General features: G+C 47.7%; 1 protein-coding gene and 1 non-coding gene across 2 annotated transcripts in view; both read right to left on the bottom strand.

Annotated features, from left to right (window-relative positions):
• The window catches only part of LOC121535102 (phospholipid phosphatase-related protein type 5-like), a 104232-nt gene that overhangs the window by 73605 nt on the left and 12073 nt on the right, over window positions 1–18554 (bottom strand). The gene's annotated exons all lie outside the window — the stretch shown is intronic.
• trnat-ugu lies at window positions 4155–4228 on the bottom strand. The gene has a single exon. It is a non-coding gene; the product is annotated as a tRNA-Thr (tRNA).

The raw sequence follows: 18554 nt of genomic DNA, 5'->3' as shown, positions 1-18554 counted from the left end.
GTGGTGATTGAAATCATTGTTCTTCCTCTGTTAAGCCCTCCTGTTCTCCACTCATTACCTGTATTAACTGCACCTGTTTGAACTCGTTACCTGTATAAAAGACGCCTGTCCACACACTCAATCAAACAGACTCCAACCTCTCCACAATGGCCAAGACCAGAGAGCTGTGTAAGGACATCAGGGATAAAATTGTAGACCTGCACAAGGCTGGGATGGGCTACAGGACAATAGGCAAGCAGCTTGGTGAGAAGGCAACAACTGTTGGCGCAATTATTAGAAAATGGAAGAAGTTCAAGATGACGGTCAATCACCCTCGGTCTGGGGCTCCATGCAAGATCTCACCTCGTGGGGCATCAATGATCATGAGGAAGGTGAGGGATCAGCCCAGAACTACACGGCAGGACCTGGTCAATGACCTGAAGAGAGCTGGGACCACAGTCTCAAAGAAAACCATTAGTAACACACTACGTCGTCATGGATTAAAATCCTGCAGCGCACGCAAGGTCCCCCTGCTCAAGCCAGCGCATGTCCAGGCCCGTCTAAAGTTTGCCAATGACCATCTGGATGATCCAGAGGAGGAATGGGAGAAGGTAATGTGGTCTGATGAGACAAAAATAGAGCTTTTTGGTCTAAACTACACTCGCCTTGTTTGGAGGAAGAAGAAGGATGAGTACAACCCCAAGAACACCATCCCAACCGTGAAGCATGGAGGTGGAAACATCATTCTTTGGGGATGCTTTTCTGCAAAGGGGACAGGATGACTGCACCGTATTGAGGGGAGGATGGATGGGGCCATGTATCGCGAGATCTTGGCCAACAACCTCCTTCCCTCTGTAAGAGCATTGAAGATGGGTCGTGGCTGGGTCTTCCAGCATGACAACGACCCGAACCACACAGCCAGGGCAACTAAGGAGTGGCTCCGTAAGAAGCATCTCAAGGTCCTGGAGTGGCCTAGCCAGTCTCCAGACCTGAACCCAATATAAAATCTTTGGAGGGAGCTGAAAGTCTGTATTGCCCAGCGACAGCCCCAAAACCTGAAGGATCTGGAGAAGGTCTGTATGGAGGAGTGGGCTAAAATCCCTGCTGCAGTGTGTGCAAACCTGGTCAAGACCTACAGGAAACGTATGATCTCTGTAATTGCAAACAAAGGTTTCTGTACCAAATATTAAGTTCTGCTTTTCTGATGTATCAAATACTTATGTCATGCAATAAAATGCAAATGAATTACTTAAAAATCATACAATGTGATTTTCTGGATTTTGTTTAGATTCCGTCTCTCACAGTTGAAGTGTACCTATGATAAAAATGACAGACCTCTACATGCTTTGTAAGTAGGAAAACCTGCAAAATCAGCAGTGTATCAAATACTTGTTCTCCCCACTGTATATCATAATCCAATCCAGTTTGATTTCTGTTTTGACGTAAATATGTAACTGTGCTGTTTCACAAAAGTTCTGAACATATATACATTTTACGGACACAGTATATTTTACATTAGTTATCTTGTTGTTTTTATTCCCTCCCTTCAGCTCCATAGACTGGCCTTTTATTTTCCCCAGCACAAGGTACACATGTGTAATGATCATGCTGTTTAATCAGCTTCTTGATATGCCACATCTTTCAGGTGGATGGATTATCTTGTCAAAGGAGAAATACTCACTAACAGGGATTTAAACAAATGTGTACACAACAATTGAGAGAAATAAGCTTTTTGTGTGTATGCAACATTTCTGGGATCTTTTATTTCAGCTCATGAAACATGGGACCAACACTTTAAATGTTGCGTTTATATTTTTGTTCAGTGTACATTGTTTACAATCAATGGAGTAAAACAAGCTTATATTTTGGGTTCTGATGGGGTACAACAGTTAAACCAAGCTCATGATGTACACATAATTCATTTAAAAGTCCCACAATGTGCGTAGGAATCGCAGCTTGATGCTTTCAATTCTATTCTCCCCAACAACCAAATACACCTCTCTCTAGTTCCACTGTGGTATGTATTTTACAGTCTCTGTGTTGATTTTTTCATAACTGCGTTGTTTAGACAGACAGACAGATGGCACATTGGATAACTGGGCCATCTCCTTTGATTCAGCTTGATTAGTCCTTGTTTGAATTGTCAGTGTGTGTATGTGTGTTCGTACGTGCCTGCATGTATGTCTGTGTGTATGCAGAGACAGCTCTCCACACACATATCGATTTCTCCTGCTGAGTGTGTTTCTTACAGCTGTGAGTTACTGCTGTGGGTCAGGACGAGACAGAGTAGTGAGGACCTGTGGTTCTGAATCAAAAACTGTTTGATTGTAAAGTCAATGTTTACAACGGCTTGTCACCCTCATGTTGTGAGACTTTAGTTCAAGGAGCACCATCCCTAAAATACCAAAGGAATACCCTTTTTAGCTCATAACATGTATCATCTATGTATTACATGTGTTTGTGTTTATAACACGTTAAAAAATCAAGCATGATTTCTGTCCTTGTTTCTATACTCTCTTTGTAAGTTAGCAACCTTGCAGCAAAGCTAGCGCCCTTAGGCATTGTCAAGATAACCAAATGGATGTACACCACCATAACCCTCAGGGTGCAGGAGTGAATTTGTTCGCTTTTTAGTGCATCCCTGAACAGCTTCTGGAGGGGTATGATAATAATGGCTACCATTACGTGTCTAGTGGAGTGTGAGATTATGACCTGATAGTAGTCTCATCCATCCTAGCCCGTTATCGAACACAACTCCCCAGAACATAGCAGATAATATTAGTGATTAGGAGAGGGAATCTAAGAGGCCTTGGTATCAGGCAAGGCAAACCTTTCATTGATCAAGTTATGGTGTTTAGAAATGCGTCTCAATGGTCATGCTGCTACTGTTTTATTGATAGCTAAGTCCGTCAATATCCGTTCATCATAAATTCCCCCTCAACATTACATAGGGCCATAAGGGATGTCCGGGGAAGGCTAGGGGAAGGCTAGGGGTGAGACACTCTTCAGTGGATGTTTATGATTCTCGTCTGTCAAGGATTCGGGGGTTGGACTGTGCCAGGCTTCAACCATTACTGATTCTCGTCTGCCTAGGATTCGGGGGTTGGACTGTGCCAGGCTTCAACCCCATCTAATGATGTAAAATCCATCCCTGCACAACGCAGGATAGGAACTCACAGAGTCAAGGATTGGTGTACTCAACTCAAAGGTCCTTAGACAAAAGTATTTGGGTGCAAGGTTGAAAAGGACTCGAGTTCACAACAATACGTAAGACCATAGCTACTGACAACCGGTTGCCTACCAAAACCATGGCAGTACTTCAGGTATCAAGAAAGGTGACCACTCGATAAGCAATGGCTAGCTCTCACTAGCTAGTTCAAATCTGCAATACTACACTGAGGTGTCGAATCATGCTTTTTAATCTAGCTCTCTACCTCTGGCAATTTGTCCAAAGCTAAGGTATCAGTGCAGTTGAGTAAAAGCGTAGTTGAGTAAGCGCTTAACGGCACAAAGGTGCAGGGTAGTCAGACTCAGTTTGGGAGAGGGGAGAGATGAGGTTAGGACTGACCCAAAGCCTACCCTGACTCAGTCTATCACAAAGTCAGAGTTCTGATATTACGTTTTTATTATAGGCTCAATTAAGTCCAAGAGGACACACACACAGGCACACATACACACATACACATAGGTACACATGACATGCATGCACACACAAACACAAGAACAAACACAGCTTACATTTTTATGGCATCCTTGAGAAGCATGTTGCAGCTCGAGGCTTGATCTTACTGTTAATGATTTCCCATGTAAGAGTTTAAAATGGCAGCAGGACTACAATGAATGCGTTTGAAACGAATGAATTTTGCTCTAACATCACTGTAAGGTCGTTCCACCTCAAAAAGCACAAGAAAGAGGATTTCAACACCCACCATCTCAGAATATTCTGAAATAGCTTATGTTGTTAGATAAGATTAGCATTCCTTCAACATTATTTTTGGACCAAACATTTTTCTAATAATTAGATAGACATAAGGAATCCAAAGAAATTGTCAAAAGCCACCCACGCAAATCCCACCTTAACAACGCGTATATTGTATCAGTTCTACATTTACATTTTAGCAGACGCTCTTATCCAGAGCAACTTACAGTTAGAGAGTGCATACATTTTTCATACTGGCCCCCCGTGGGAATCGAACCCACAACCCTGGCGTTACAAGCGCCATGCTCTACCAACTGAGCTACAGTAGGCCAGTTCTCTATGTCTGACAAGTAGTATGGAGCTGTGGCTCTGAGTATTGTTTCTTCATCCTATGCAATGTATTCTCAGTGAATTAGGTGATGGTTCTTTCCCCTGTTCAGAGAAATTAGTCATTGAATTTGTTAGGTTCATGTCCCATCCTACATCCAAATATTACCAGGTTCTGACCACTAGATGGTGCTGTTCCTGCTATTAGGTGAAGAAAGTTTGAAGAACTCCCCCCTTAATGCTAAAGGCATAGTTCACCCAAATTATTAAATTACATATTAGTTTCCTTAGCCTGTAAGCAGTCTGTGGACAAGGTATGACAGCAACCCATGCTTTGGTTTTTTAGGCCACTGTTTCAAATGCTAACTTTTTTGCATTTGTGGCACAAATCCAATGCAGGTCAATGGTACCTACAGTTGAAGTCGGAATTTTACATACACCTTAGCCAAATACATTTAAACTCAGTTTTTCACAATTCCTGACATTTAATCCTAGTAAAAATCCACTGTCTTAGGTCAGTTAGGATCATCACTTTATTTTAATAATGTGAAATGTCAAAATAATAGTAGAGAGAATGATTTATTTCAGCTTTCATTTTTTTCATCACATTCCTAGTGGGTCAGAAGTTACACTCAATTAGTATTTGGTAGCATTGGTAGCATTGCCTTTAAATTGTTTAACTTGGGTCAAACGTTTCGGGTAGCCTTCCACAAGCTTCCCACAATAAGTTGGGTGAATTTTTGCACATTCCTCCTGACAGAGCTGGTGTAACTGAGTCAGGTTTGTAGGCCTCCTTGCTCGCACACGCTTTTTCAGTTCTGCCCACAAGTTTTCTATAGGATTGAGGTCAGGGCTTGGTGATGGCCACTCCAATACCTTGACTTTGTTTGCCACAACTTTGGAAGTATGCTTGGGGTCATTGTCCATTTGGAAGACCCATTTGCGACCAAGCTTTAACTTCCTGACTGATGTCTTGAGATGTTGCTTCAATATATCCACATAATTTTCCTTCCTCACGATGCCATCTATTTTGTTTAGTGCACCAGTCCCTCCTGCAGCAAAGCAACCCCACAGTATGATGCTTCCACCCCCATGCTTCACGGTTGGGATGGTGTTCTTCAGCTTGTAAGTTCACGCTTTTTCCTCTAAACATAACGATGGTCATTATGGCCAAACAGTTCTATTTTTGTTTAGTCAGACCAGAGGACATTTCTCCAAAAAGTACGATCTTTGTCCCCATGTGCAGTTGCAAACCGTAGTCTGGCTTTTTAATGGCGGTTTTGGAGCAGTGGCTTCTTCCTTGCTGAGCGGCCTTTCAGGTTATGTCGATATAGGACTCGTTTTACTGTGGATATAGATACTTTTGTACCTGTTTCCTCCAGAATCTTCACAAGGTCCTTTGCTGTTGTTCTGGGATTGATTTGCACTTTTCGCACAAAAGTACGTTCATCTGTAGGAGACAGAACGCGTCTCCTTCCTGAGCTGTATGACGGCTGCGTGGTCCCATGGTGTTTATACTTGCATACTATTGTTTGTACAGATGAACGTGGTACCTTCAGGCGTTTGGAAATTGCTCCCAAGGATGAACCAGTCTTGTGATTTCTTTTGATTTTCCCATGATGTCAAGCAAAGAGGCACTGAGTTTGAAGGTAGGCCTTGAAATACATCCACAGGTACACCTCCAATTGACTCAAATTATGTCAATTAGCCTATTAGAAGCTTCTAAAGCCATGACATCATTTTCTGGAATTTTCCAAGCTGTTTAAAGGCACAGTCAACTTAGTGTCTGTAAACTTCTGACCCACTGGAATTGTGATACAGTGAATTATAAGTGAAATAATCTGTCTGTAAACAATTATTGAAAAAATTACTTGTGTCATGCACAAAGTTGATATCCTAACCGACTTGCCAAAACTATAGTTTGTCAACAAGAAATTTGTGTATGACGGCTGCGTGGTCCCATCCAGGCTCTGTCGTAGCCGGCCGCAACCGGGAGACCCATGGGGCGGCGCACAATTGGCCCAGCGTCGTCCAGGGTAGGGGAGGGAATGGCCGGATGTAGCTCAGTTGGTAGAGCATGGCGTTTGCAACGCCAGGGTTGTGGGTTCGATTCCCATGGGGGGCCAGTATGAAAAATATAAACAATAATGTATGCACTCACAACTGTAAGTCGCTCTGGATAAGAGCGTCTGCTAAATGACTAAAATGTAAATGTGTAGTGGTTGAAAAACGAGTTTTAATGACTCCAACCTAAGTGTACGTAAACTTCCGACTTCTACTGTATATTAGCATTTTCACACTTCATATCCAAATTATCCTAAATTATCTAAAAATGGATTGTGTAACTCAATGATGTTACTTATAGATGATTTGGAAATGAAGCGCTTAAATGCTATCATAGGTACCATTCACTTGCATAGAATTTGTGCCACAAATTCTAAAAGGATTGCATTTTAAATGGTGACCAGATTTGTTTATTTGTATCCTCATTAGCTTTTGCAGAAAGTGCAGCTACTCTTCCTGGGATCCACAAAAAAACACAAAACATGACATGTAACAAAACACTGATACACTGATAGACAAGGACAGTCACACAAGGTAAACAAACCAAAGCATGGGTTGCTGTCATACCTTGTCCATAGACTGCTGGGTGAACTATCCTTTTAACCAGAGGTGGGTAGAGTACAGAAAATCAGTACTTAAGTAAAAGTATGTTACTTAGATTGTAATTTACTCAAGTAAAAGTAGCCCTCTTAAGAAACTACTCAAGTAAGAGTAAAAAAGTATCCGGTCAAAAAACTACTTAAGAACTAGTTTTTTTACAACATACGGTAAATTGTGACAGCAAACAAAAAGAACAACAATTTAGTGCAATTGATTTGACATTAATTTCCTTATTTAAGCCTGCCAGCACCATCTTGCAGATGTCCTCCAGCACAGGTAGGCTGTACAGTTTCAATTGCGTTCTTATTCAAAGACGACTTAATATATATCAATGTGCTCAATTTCCTAAAAAGGTAAATGTTACTCGAGACTAGCGCTGCTGCGGTGACCGTATTACCGTCACACCGGCAGTCACGAGTCCCCAAAAATATGATTCCACATGACAGTTTAGTCACGGTAATTAGGCTTCTCCAAGCTCTGATGCTGCTGCTGGTCATTAGTAGCCAAACAAACTTGCTAACTGCCTGGTACTCAGCACTCTATTGTCCCTCTAATCACTCTGACATCAATTCAAATGTCTTCGAAAATCGAATCACTTCATGAGAGCCCATGAGCTCATGTTGCGCAACATTTCTATAGGCTATATAATTGCGGGAGATAACAGTGATGGCCGCTAATAAAAAGAGGAGGATCCCATCAGCTTTCTATAGGCTAGGCCTACTATATTTATTTATCAACTTTCCTAATATTAAGCACATTGCTTATATTTACAACAGGAGTATAGCCTACCTGGCTGGCATGAAAACAAACCATTGGGAAAAGCGTCCTCCATTCGCTATTTAAGTGCATAGATGGCATGTATTTTTTCCCGCTGACCCCTGTTTCGATACAGGTGCATGATAATGATCCATTCTAAATCAAAACAAATGTCACACACTTGTAATTCTGTGTTGTTGTCATCGGGGAGGTCGTCGGGTCGTCGGGTAAGCTTGGCTTTACACATAGTTTGGGCTTTGTCGAGTAAGGCTTAAACTATGTATTTAGATTGTAGTTAGGTATTGTAGGTAGTTATTGTGGGTTGTTGTATGTAATTATTGTAGGTTAGTATTGTATTCGGCTGTGCCCAGCGTAGCCCAGCGTAGCATGAAGCTAGCTAGCTAACCCACCACCGGGACTAGCTGGCGAGTAGCTATTAGCAACGGTATAGTTATTTCACGCCTGAGAGTGCCTGTAATTACGCCAGCTGGCTGCCTACAATAATTACATACAATAATTGCCTACCATTCAGCTGTTTCCTAACCTCATTGTCTGAACCGTTAACGTTAGGTAGCAAGCGGCTACTGTGCTTGAAATATTAGCTAGCTTGTTGCTACCTGGATAGCTACTAGTAAACAATAGCTGGAACGACCGTGTGAACAGACGCGAACTGGCTGAGTCAATTCAGTGGCTAGCTTTGCACTTGGCTAGCTAACAGTAGCTGCTAGGGGTAAGTCATAACCTACATTTGTTTTGTTTTTTACATATTGATAGCCCGAGTCGTTCAAGGAATTTGGGACATGGGTGACTAGTTAACGTTAGTTTGGCTCTCTCTGTGTGTTCGTGCCATGAAAGGAGGGGTTCTTCTTTGTCTGAAAGCAATGGCTAGCTAGTTTGCTAACTATTCTAGCTAACTAACTGGCTGAATAAGTTGACGACGGACTCGCTCAAGCTGTCGGGACTAACCCACAACGTTAGACACGGACACGAACGATCTGCTTGCGTGTTGATACACTGGTGGTTTGTTGTGGCAGAGTATTGACGCTAAACTGTGTTGCTGGAGTCCGGCATGCTAGCTGGCTGTGGCGTCATATGACCTGATGCCCGGACGATTTTCACGGAATAATACTGCACCTAGTTAGCTAGCTGAATAAACTGAGTTAGTCTATTCCTAGAAACATTGAACCGCTGTAGTTTACAACAATTATAGTTTCTGAGGTGGAAGTTGGGAGAGTTATATTTGGGAGTTGTGCTGAGGGAGGCCCCGCTCTCTCCTTTCCCAGATGTTTAGTTCATTTCATTCCGATCTCCTCTGCATTATTGTAGCCATTTGCTGCAGCCTGTCAACTATGCCTCTGCCTATCCCTGTTCTCTCCTCTCCGCACAGGCTACACAAACGCCTCACACCGCGTGGCTGCTGCCTCTCTAACCTGGTGGTCCCTGCACGCACCACCCACCTGGAGTTCCAGGTCTCAGGCAGCCTCTGGAACTGCCGTTCTGCTGCCAACAAGGCAGACTTCATCCCAGCCTATGCTACCCTCCAGTCCCTCGACTTCTTGGCGCTGACGGAAACATGGATTACCACTGAAAACACTGCTACTCCTACTGCTCTCTCCTCGTCTGACCATGTGTTCTCGCATACCCCGAGAGCATCTGGTCAGCGGGGTGGTGGCACAGGAATCCTCATCTCTCCCAAGTGGACATTCTCAATTTTTCCCCTAACCCATCTGTCTATCTCCTCATTTGAATTCCATGCTGTCACAGTCACTAGCCCATTTAAGCTTAATATCCTTGTCATCTATCGCCCTCCAGGTTCCCTTGGAGAGTTCATCAATGAGCTTGACGCCTTGATAAGTTCCTTTCCTGAGGATGGCTCACCCCTCACAGTTCTGGGGGATTTCAACCTCCCTACGTCTACATTTGACTCATTTCTCTCTGCCTCCTTCTTTCCACTCCTCTCCTCTTTTGACCTCACCCTCTCACCGTCCCCCCTACTCACAAGGCAGGCAATACGCTTGACCTCATCTTTACTAGATGCTGTTCTTCTACTAATCTCACTGCAACTCCCCTCCATGTCTCCGACCACTACTTTGTATCCTTTTCTCTCTCGCTCTCCTCCAACACTACTCACTCTGCCCCTACACAGATGGTAATGCGCCGTCGCAACCTTCGCTCTCTCTCTCCCGCTACTCTCTCCTCTTCCATCCTATCATCTCTTCCCTCTGCTCAATCCTTCTCCCTCCAATCTCCTGATTCTGCCTCCTCAACCCTCCTCTCCTCCCTTTCTGCATCCTTTGACTCTCTATATCCCCTATCCTCCCGGCCGGCTCGGTCCTCCCCTCCAGCTCTGTGGCTTGATGACTCATTGCGAGCTCACAGAACAGAGCTCCGGGCAGCTGAGCGGAAATGGAAGAAAACTAGACTCCCTGCGGACCTGGCATCTTTTCACTCCCTCATCTCTACATTTTCTTCATCTGTTTCTGCTGCTAAGGCCACTTTCTACCACGCTAAATTCCAAGCATCTGCCTCTAACCCTAGGAAGCTCTTTGCCACATTCTCCTCCCTGCTGAATCCTCCCCCCCCCTCCTCCCTCTCTGTGGATGACTTCGTCGACCACTTTGAAAAGAAGGTTGACGACATCCGATCCTCGTTTGTTAAGTCAAATGACACTGCTGGTCCTGCTCACACTGCCCTACCCTATGCTTTGACTTCTTTCTCCCCTCTCTCTCCAGATAGAATCTTGCGACTTGTAACTGCAGGCCGCCCAACAACCTGCCCGCTTGACCCTATCCCCTCCTCTCTTCTCCAGACCATCTCCTGTGACCTTCTCCCCTACCTCACCTCGCTGATCAACTCATCCTTGACCGCTGGCTATGTCCCTTCCGTCTTCAAGAGAGCGAGAGTTGCACCCCTTCTCAAAAAACCAACACTCGATCCCTCTGATGTCAACAACTACAGACCAGTATCCCTTCTTTCTTTTCTCTCCAAAACTATTGAGTGTGCCGTCTTTAGCCAACTCTCTTGCTATCTCTCTCAGAATGACCTTCTTGATCCAAACCAGTCAGGTTTCAAGACTGGTCATTCAACTGAGACTGCTCTTCTCTGTGTCACGGAGGCTCTCCGCACTGCTAAAGCTAACTCTCTCTCCTCTGCTCTTGTCCTTCTAGACCTGTCTGCTGCCTTTGATACTGTGAACCATCAGATCCTCCTCTCCACCCTCTCCGAGCTGGGCATCTCCGGCGCGGCTCACTCTTGGATTGCGTCCCTACCTGACCGGTCGCTCCTACCAAGTGGCGTGGCGAGAAGCTGTCTCCGCACCACGTGCTCTCACCACTGGTGTCCCCCAGGGCTCAGTTCTAGGCCCTCTCCTATTCTCGCTATACACCAAGTCACTTGGCTCTGTCATATCCTCACATGGCCTCTCCTATCATTGCTACGCTGACGACACACAACTAATCTTCTCCTTTCCCCCTTCTGATAACCAGGTGGCGAATCGCATCTCTGCATGTCTGGCAGACATATCAGTATGGATGACGGATCACCACCTCAAGCTGAACCTTGGCAAGACGGAGCTGCTCTTCCTCCCGGGAAGGACTGCCTGTTCCATGATCTCGCCATCACGGTTGACAACTCCGTTGTGTCCTCCTCCCAGAGTGCGAAGAGCCTTGGCGTGACCCTGGACAACACCCTGTCATTCTCCGCTAACATCAAGGCAGTGACCCGATCCTGTATGTTCATGCTCTACAACATTCGGAGAGTACGACCCTGCCTTACACAGGAAGCGGCACAGGTCCTAATCCAGGCACTTGTCATCTCCCGTCTGGATTACTGCAACTCGCTGTTGGCTGGGCTCCCTGCCTGTGCCATTAAACCCCTACAACTCATCCAGAATGCCGCAGCCCGTCTGGTGTTCAACCTTCCCAAGTTCTCTCACGTCACCCCCCTCCTCCGCACACTCCACTGGCTTCCAGTTGAAGCTCGCATCTGTTACAAGACCATGGTGCTTGCCTATGGAGCTGTGAGGGGAACGGCACCTCCGTACCTTCAGGCTCTGATCAGTCCCTACACCCAAACGAGGGCATTGCGTTCATCCACCTCTGGCCTGCTGGCTCCCTTCCTCTGCGGAAGCATAGTTCCCGCTCAGCCCAGTCAAAACTGTTCGCTGCTCTGGCACCCCAATGGTGGAACAAGCTCCCTCACGACGCCAGGACAGCGGAGTCACTCGCCACCTTCCGGAGACATTTGAAACCCCACCTCTTTAAGGAATACCTGGGATAGGATAAAGTAATCCTTCTACCCCTCCCTTACCCCAAACCCCCCCCCACCCCAAAAAAAATAAAAAAATAAAACACATTGTAAAGTGGTTATCCCACTGGCTATAAGGTGAATGCACCAATTTGTAAGTCGCTCTGGATAAGAGCGTCTGCTAAATGACGTAAATGTAAATGTAAATGTATATTATTTAGTATATGTAAAGACAAGAATAAATCAACAATAGTCTGATGGGTGACAATATTAGCCTATCACTTGTGAATTATATAGTATCACTTGTGAATGATGCCCAGCATAAGAAACAATGCCTTTTTTTTGCGAATTGTTCGAATCATAGTTGCACACCTCATGTAGCCTAGCCCATTGGCCTATATGTTTCAATAAGATTTGTATCTGTCACGCCCTGACCTATAGAACTCTAGTTTGTTGAGTCAAGGTGTGGAAGTCTATGTTAGAAATTCTATGTTGATGTTCTAGTTTTCTATTTATATGTCTGGCCGGGTATGATTCCCAATCAGAGGCAGCTGTCGCTCGTTGTCTCTGATTGGGGATCATACTTAGGTAGCCTATTGCCTACTGTGTTGTGGGATCTTGTTCCTGTTAGGCTGGTATGTGTATAGCCCTTTGGACTTCACGTGACATTGTTTCTTGTTTTGTTGAATGTTTATTTAGTTAATAAACATGTACGCTTTTCACGCTGCACCTTGGGTCCGACCCATCTCTCAACGATCGTGACAGAAGATCCCACCATAAAAGGACCAAGCAGCGTGCCGAGGCAGAGCGAATAGCTTTGTCACAGGTGGGCAAATGGTGGTCATGGGAAGAGATATTCGCTGGGAAAGGACCCTGGGCGAAGGTACAGGCCCTGGCAAGAGAGGATCAATGACAACGCCAACGGGACCAACCGCTGAGCAAGCCCGAGAAGCAACCCCAAAACATTTTTTTGGGGGGGGCTAGAGGGGTGGTCGGGGATCGAGAGAGAAGAGCCCCGACCACTGCACCTGGTTGGGTTCCAGTTGGAGTCTCTACGACCATGGGAACAGGAATGGGAACAGTTTTACACGGAGGAGTCGGAGGATGACGACGACGATGAGGTTCTGTTCCCTAACTCGTGGGGGCTCCCGGAGGAGTCCTCACTGGAGGAGAATTGGCGAGAGAGAGAGAAGGACTGGAGCAGCCTGAGAGAGGAGGCCACCACGTTACGGGGGCTGTTAGCTCAGAGGGAGCAGGAGTTATCCGTTCAGAGGGAGGCGCTACAGGAGGCTCAAAGGGAGAAGGAAGTAGTGGAGGCACGGAGAGAGGAGCTGGTCAGGCAACAGAAGGAGCCCAGTGCGTCCTGCGAAAGTGGGCATCCAGCCAGGATGGGTTGTGCCGGCTCAACGCTCCTGGTCTCCGGTGCGCCTCCACGGTCCAGTATATCCTGGGCCAGCCCTACGCACTGTGTTGCCAGTGCGCGTTCACAGCCCAGTGCGTCCTGTGCCAGCGCCCCGCACGTGCCGTGCGAAAGTGGGCATCCAGCCAGGACGGGTTGTGCCAGCTCTAAGCTCCAGACCTCCAGTGCGACCCGTGCCTGCTCCCCGCACCAAACCAGTAGTGCGTGTCGCCAGTCCAGTAAGGCCTGTACCTGCTCCCCGCACCAAACCATTTGTGCGTGTCCCCAGTCCGGCCCGGCCCGTTCCTGCTCCTCGCACCAAACCAGTGGTGCGTGTTTCCAGTCCGGCCCGGCCCATTCCTGCTCCTCGCACCAGACCAGTGGTGCGTGTCCCTAGTCTGGCCCGGCCCGTTCCTGCTCCTCGCACCAGACCTGTGGTGCGTGTTTCCAGTCCGGCCCGGCCCGTTCGTGCTCCTCGCACCAGACCAGTGGTGCGTGTCCCCAGTCCGGCCCGGCCCGTTCCACCGGTGCCTGGTCCAGCTCCGGTCAAAGGCTCCACTCCGGAGCCAGAGCAGTCCGCTCCACCGGGGTCCAGTTCAGCTCCGGTCAGCGGCTCCACTCCGGAAACAGAGCAGTCCGCTCCACCGGGGTCCAGTTCAGCTCCGGTCAGCGGCTCCACTCCGGAACCAGAGCAGTCCGCTCCACCGGTGCCCAGTTCAGCTCCGGTCAGCGGTTCCACTCCGGAGCCAGGGCAGTCCGCTCCACCGGGGTCCAGTTCAGCTTCGGTCAGCAGCTCCACTCCGGAGCCAGGGCAGTCTGCTCCACCGGGGTCTAGTCCAGCTCCGGTCAGCTGCTCCACTCCGGAGCCAGAGCAGTTCTCTCCATCGGGGTCCAGTTCAGCTCTGGTCAGCGGCTCCACTCCGGAGTCAGAGTAGTCCGCTCCACCGGTGCCCAGTCCAGCTTCGGTCAGCGGATCCACTCCGGAGCCAGAGCAATCCACTCCACCGGTGCCTGATCCAGCTCCGGTCAGCGGCTCCACTCCGGAGCCAGAGCAGGCCGCTCCACCGGGGTCCAGTTCAGCTCCGGTCAGTGGCTCCACTCCGGAGCCAGAGCAGTCTGCTCCACCGGTGCCCAGTCCAGCTCCGGTCAGCGGTTCCACTCTGGAGCCAGAGCGGTCTGCTCCACCGGTGCCCAGTCCAGCTCCGGTGAGCGGTTCCACTCTGGAGCCAGAGCGGTCTGCTCCACCGGTGCCCAGTTCAGCTCCGGTCAGCGGTTCCACTCCGGAGCCAGGGCAGTCCACTCCACCGGGGTCCAGTTCAGCTTCGGTCAGCGGCTCCACTCCGGAGCCAGGGCAGTCTGCTCCACCGGGGTCTAGTCCAGCTCCGGTCAGCTGCTCCACTCCGGAGCCAGAGCAGTTCTCTCCATCGGGGTCCAGTTCAGCTCCGGTCAGCGGCTCCACTCCGGAGACAGAGTAGTCCGCTCCACCGGTGCCCAGTCCAGCTTCGGTCAGCGGATCCACTCCGGAGCCAGAGCAATCCACTCCACCGGTGCCTGATCCAGCTCCGGTCAGCGGCTCCACTCCGGAGCCAGAGCAGGCCGCTCCACCGGGGTCCAGTTCAGCTCCGGTCAGCGGCTCCACTCCGGAGCCAGAGCAGTCTGCTCCACCGGTGCCCAGTCCAGCTCCGGTCACCGGTTCCACTCCGGAGCCAGAGCGGTCTGCTCCACCGGTGCCGAGTCCAGTTCCGGTCAGCGGCTCCACTCCGGAGCCAGAGCAGTCCTCTCCACCGGGGGCCAGTTCAGCTCCGGTCAGCGGCTCCACTTCAGACCCAGAAGTCAGCCCCTCTCCAGGGTCGGGGCCTCCCACACCAGGGTCCAGACAGGGCTTGGTGCATTGCAGGAGGATTGCCGATCCAGGCCCAGACGTCCAGACCAGGCCAGAGGCGCAACGGGGAGGCAGAGGTCGTCACGCCCGGAGCCGGATCCGCCTCCGAGGCTGAAAGCCCACCCGGACCCTCTAGTTTGTTGAGTCAGGGTGTGGAAATCTATGTTAGAAATTCTATGTTGATGTTCTAGTTTTCTATTTCTATGTCTGGCCGGGTATGATTCCCAATCAGAGGCAGCTGTCGCTCGTTGTCTCTGATTGGGGATCATACTTAGGTAGCCTATTGCCTACTGTGTTGTGGGATCTTGTTCCTGTTAGGCTGGTATGTGTATAGCCCTTTGGACTTCACGTGATGTTGTTTCTTGTTTTGTTGAATGTTTATTTAGTTAATAAACATGTACGCTTTTCACGCTACACCTTGGTCCGACCCGTCTCTCAACGATCGTGACAGTATCACAACTAAAGTGGACATATAACTTCTTAAAATTAAGCAAATTAATCTTTACAAGGGGTGTAGAGCCTAACTGGCACATATACAGTGAGGGAAAAAAGTAATTGATCCCCTGCTGATTTTGTAAGTTTGCCCACTGACAAAGAAATGATCAGTCTATAATTTTAATGGTAGGTTTATTTGAACAGTGAGAGACAGAATAACAACAATATAATCCAGAAAAACGCATGTCAAACATTTTATAAATTGATTTGCATTTTAATGAGGGAAATAAGTATTTGACCCCTCTGCAAAACATGACTTAGTACTTGGTGGCAAAACCCTTGTTGGCAATCACAGAGGTCAGACGTTTCTTGTAGTTGGCCACCAGGTTTGCACACATCTCAGGAGGGATTTTGTCCCACTCCTCTTTGCAGATCTTCTCCAAGTCATTAAGGTTTCGAGGCTGACGTTTGGCAACTCGAACCTTCAGCTCCCTCCACAGATTTTCTATGGGATTAAGGTCTGGAGACTGGCTAGGCCACTCCAGGACCTTAATGTGCTTCTTCTTGAACCACTCCTTTGTTGCCTTGGCCGTGTGTTTTGGGTCATTGTCATGCTGGAATACCCATCCACGACCCATTTTCAATGCCCTGGCTGAGGGAAGGAGGTTCTCACCCAAGATTTGACGGTACATGGCCCCGTCCATCGTCCCTTTGATGCAGTGAAGTTGTCCTGTCCCCTTAGCAGAAAAACACCCCCAAAGCATAATGTTTCCACCTCCATGTTTGACGGTGGGGATGGTGTTCTTGGGGTCATAGGCGAGTTGAGTTGATGCCAAAGAGCTCCATTTTGGTCTCATCTGACCACAACACTTTCACCCAGTTCTCCTCTGAATCATTCAGATGTTCATTGGCAAACTTCAGACCGGCATGTACAGTGGGAAAAAAGTATTTAGTCAGCCACCAATTGTGCAAGTTCTCCCACTTAAAAAGACGAGAGAGGCCTGTAATTTTCATGATAGGTACACGTCAACTATGACAGACAAATTGAGATTTTTTTCTGTCAAAGGACACCAGAAACAAAATTGTAGACCTGCACCAGGCTGGGAAGACTGAATCTGCAATAGGTAGGCAGCTTGGTTTGAAGAAATCAACTGTGGGAGCAATTATTAGGAAATGGAAGACATACAAGACCACTGATAATCTCCCTCGATCTGGGGCTCCACGCAAGATCTCAACCCGTGGGGTCAAAATGATCACAAGAACGGTGAGCAAAAATCCCAGAACCACACGGGGGGACCTAGTGAATGACCTGCAGAGAGCTGGGACCAAAGTAACAAAGCCTACCATCAGTAACACACTACGCCGCCAGGGACTCAAATCCTGCAGTGCCAGACGTGTCCCCCTGCTTAAGCCAGTACATGTCCAGGCCCGTCTGAAGTTTGCTAGAGTGCATTTGGATGATCCAGAAGAGGATTGGGAGAATGTCATATGGTCAGATGAAACCAAAATAGAACTTTTTGGTAAAAACTCAACTCGTCGTGTTTGGAGGACAAAGAATGCTGAGTTGCATCCAAAGAACACCATACCTACTGTGAAGCATGGGGGTGGAAACATCATGCTTTGGGGCTGTTTTTCTGCAAAGGGACCAGGACGACTGATCCGTGTAAAGGAAAGAATGAATGGGGCCATGTATCGTGAGATTTTGAGTGAAAACCTCCTTCCATCAGCAAGGGCATTGAAGATGAAACGTGGCTGGGTCTTTCAGCATGACAATGATCCCAAACACACCGCCCGGGCAACGAAGGAGTGGCTTCGTAAGAAGCATTTCAAGGTCCTGGAGTGGCCTAGCCAGTCTCCAGATCTCAACCCCATAGAAAATCTTTGGAGGGAGTTGAAAGTCCGAAAACATCACTGCTCTAGAGGAGATCTGCATGGAGGAATGGGCCAAAATACCAGCAACAGTGTGTGAAAACCTTGTGAAGACTTACAGAAAACGTTTGACCTGTGTCATTGCCAACAAAGGGTATATAACAAGTATTGAGAAACTTTTGTTATTGACCAAATATTTATTTTCCACCATAATTTGTAAATAAATTCATTAACAATCCTACAATGTGTTTTCTGGATTTTTTTTCCTCATTTTGTCTGTCATAGTTGACGTGTACCTATGATGAAAATTACAGGCCTCTCTCATCTTTTTAAGTGGGAGAACTTGCACAATTGGTGGCTGACTAAATACTTTTTTCCCCCACTGTATATGTGCTTTCTTGAGCAGGGGGACCTTGCGGGCGCTGCAGGATTTCAGTCCTTCACGGCATAGTGTTTTACCAATTGTTTTCTTGGTGACTATGGTCCCAGCTGCCTTGAGATCATTGACAAGATCCTCCCGTGTAGTTCTGGGCTGATTCCTCACCGTTCTCATTATCATTTGTCACGGTTTCGGCCGAGGCTGCTCCTCCTCCTTGCTCGGGCAGGCTTCGGCGGTCGTCGTCCCCGGAGTACTAGCTGCCACCGTTGTATGTTATCGATGTTGGTTTGGTTTTGTCTTCCTTGTTCACCTGTTTTCTGTTAGTGTTAATTATGTTCCCTATAAGTGTCTCGTTTTGTTTGTAGTGAGTTGTGTGTAATTGTTCCGCCTCTCCGTAGGTGCTGGTATTTTGCTCTATTGTGTTTAGAGTCCAGACGCACTTTTGCGTATTGCTTGTGCATTGGAGTGTTTTTGCGCACTGTTGCGTAATCGCTCGCCTCCTTGTTTTGTTGAGGCCCTTTTCTTTGTATTGTCGTGTCCTCTAGTAAAGTCTGTTGGAAGTAGCTTCTGTGTCCTGCGCCTGACTCCTACACCACATCCACATCAGCCATTGACAGAATTACACACCATCATGGAGTCAGCAGGAGCAGCAGCAGCACCCGAGTCGCTGGAGGAGCGCGTCAGCGGGCAAGACGACCGG

This window comes from Coregonus clupeaformis, chromosome 21 (genome assembly GCF_020615455.1).
Source record: "Coregonus clupeaformis isolate EN_2021a chromosome 21, ASM2061545v1, whole genome shotgun sequence".
Classification (NCBI taxonomy): domain Eukaryota; kingdom Metazoa; phylum Chordata; class Actinopteri; order Salmoniformes; family Salmonidae; genus Coregonus; species Coregonus clupeaformis.
This window is presented reverse-complemented; position numbering and strand designations above follow the sequence as displayed.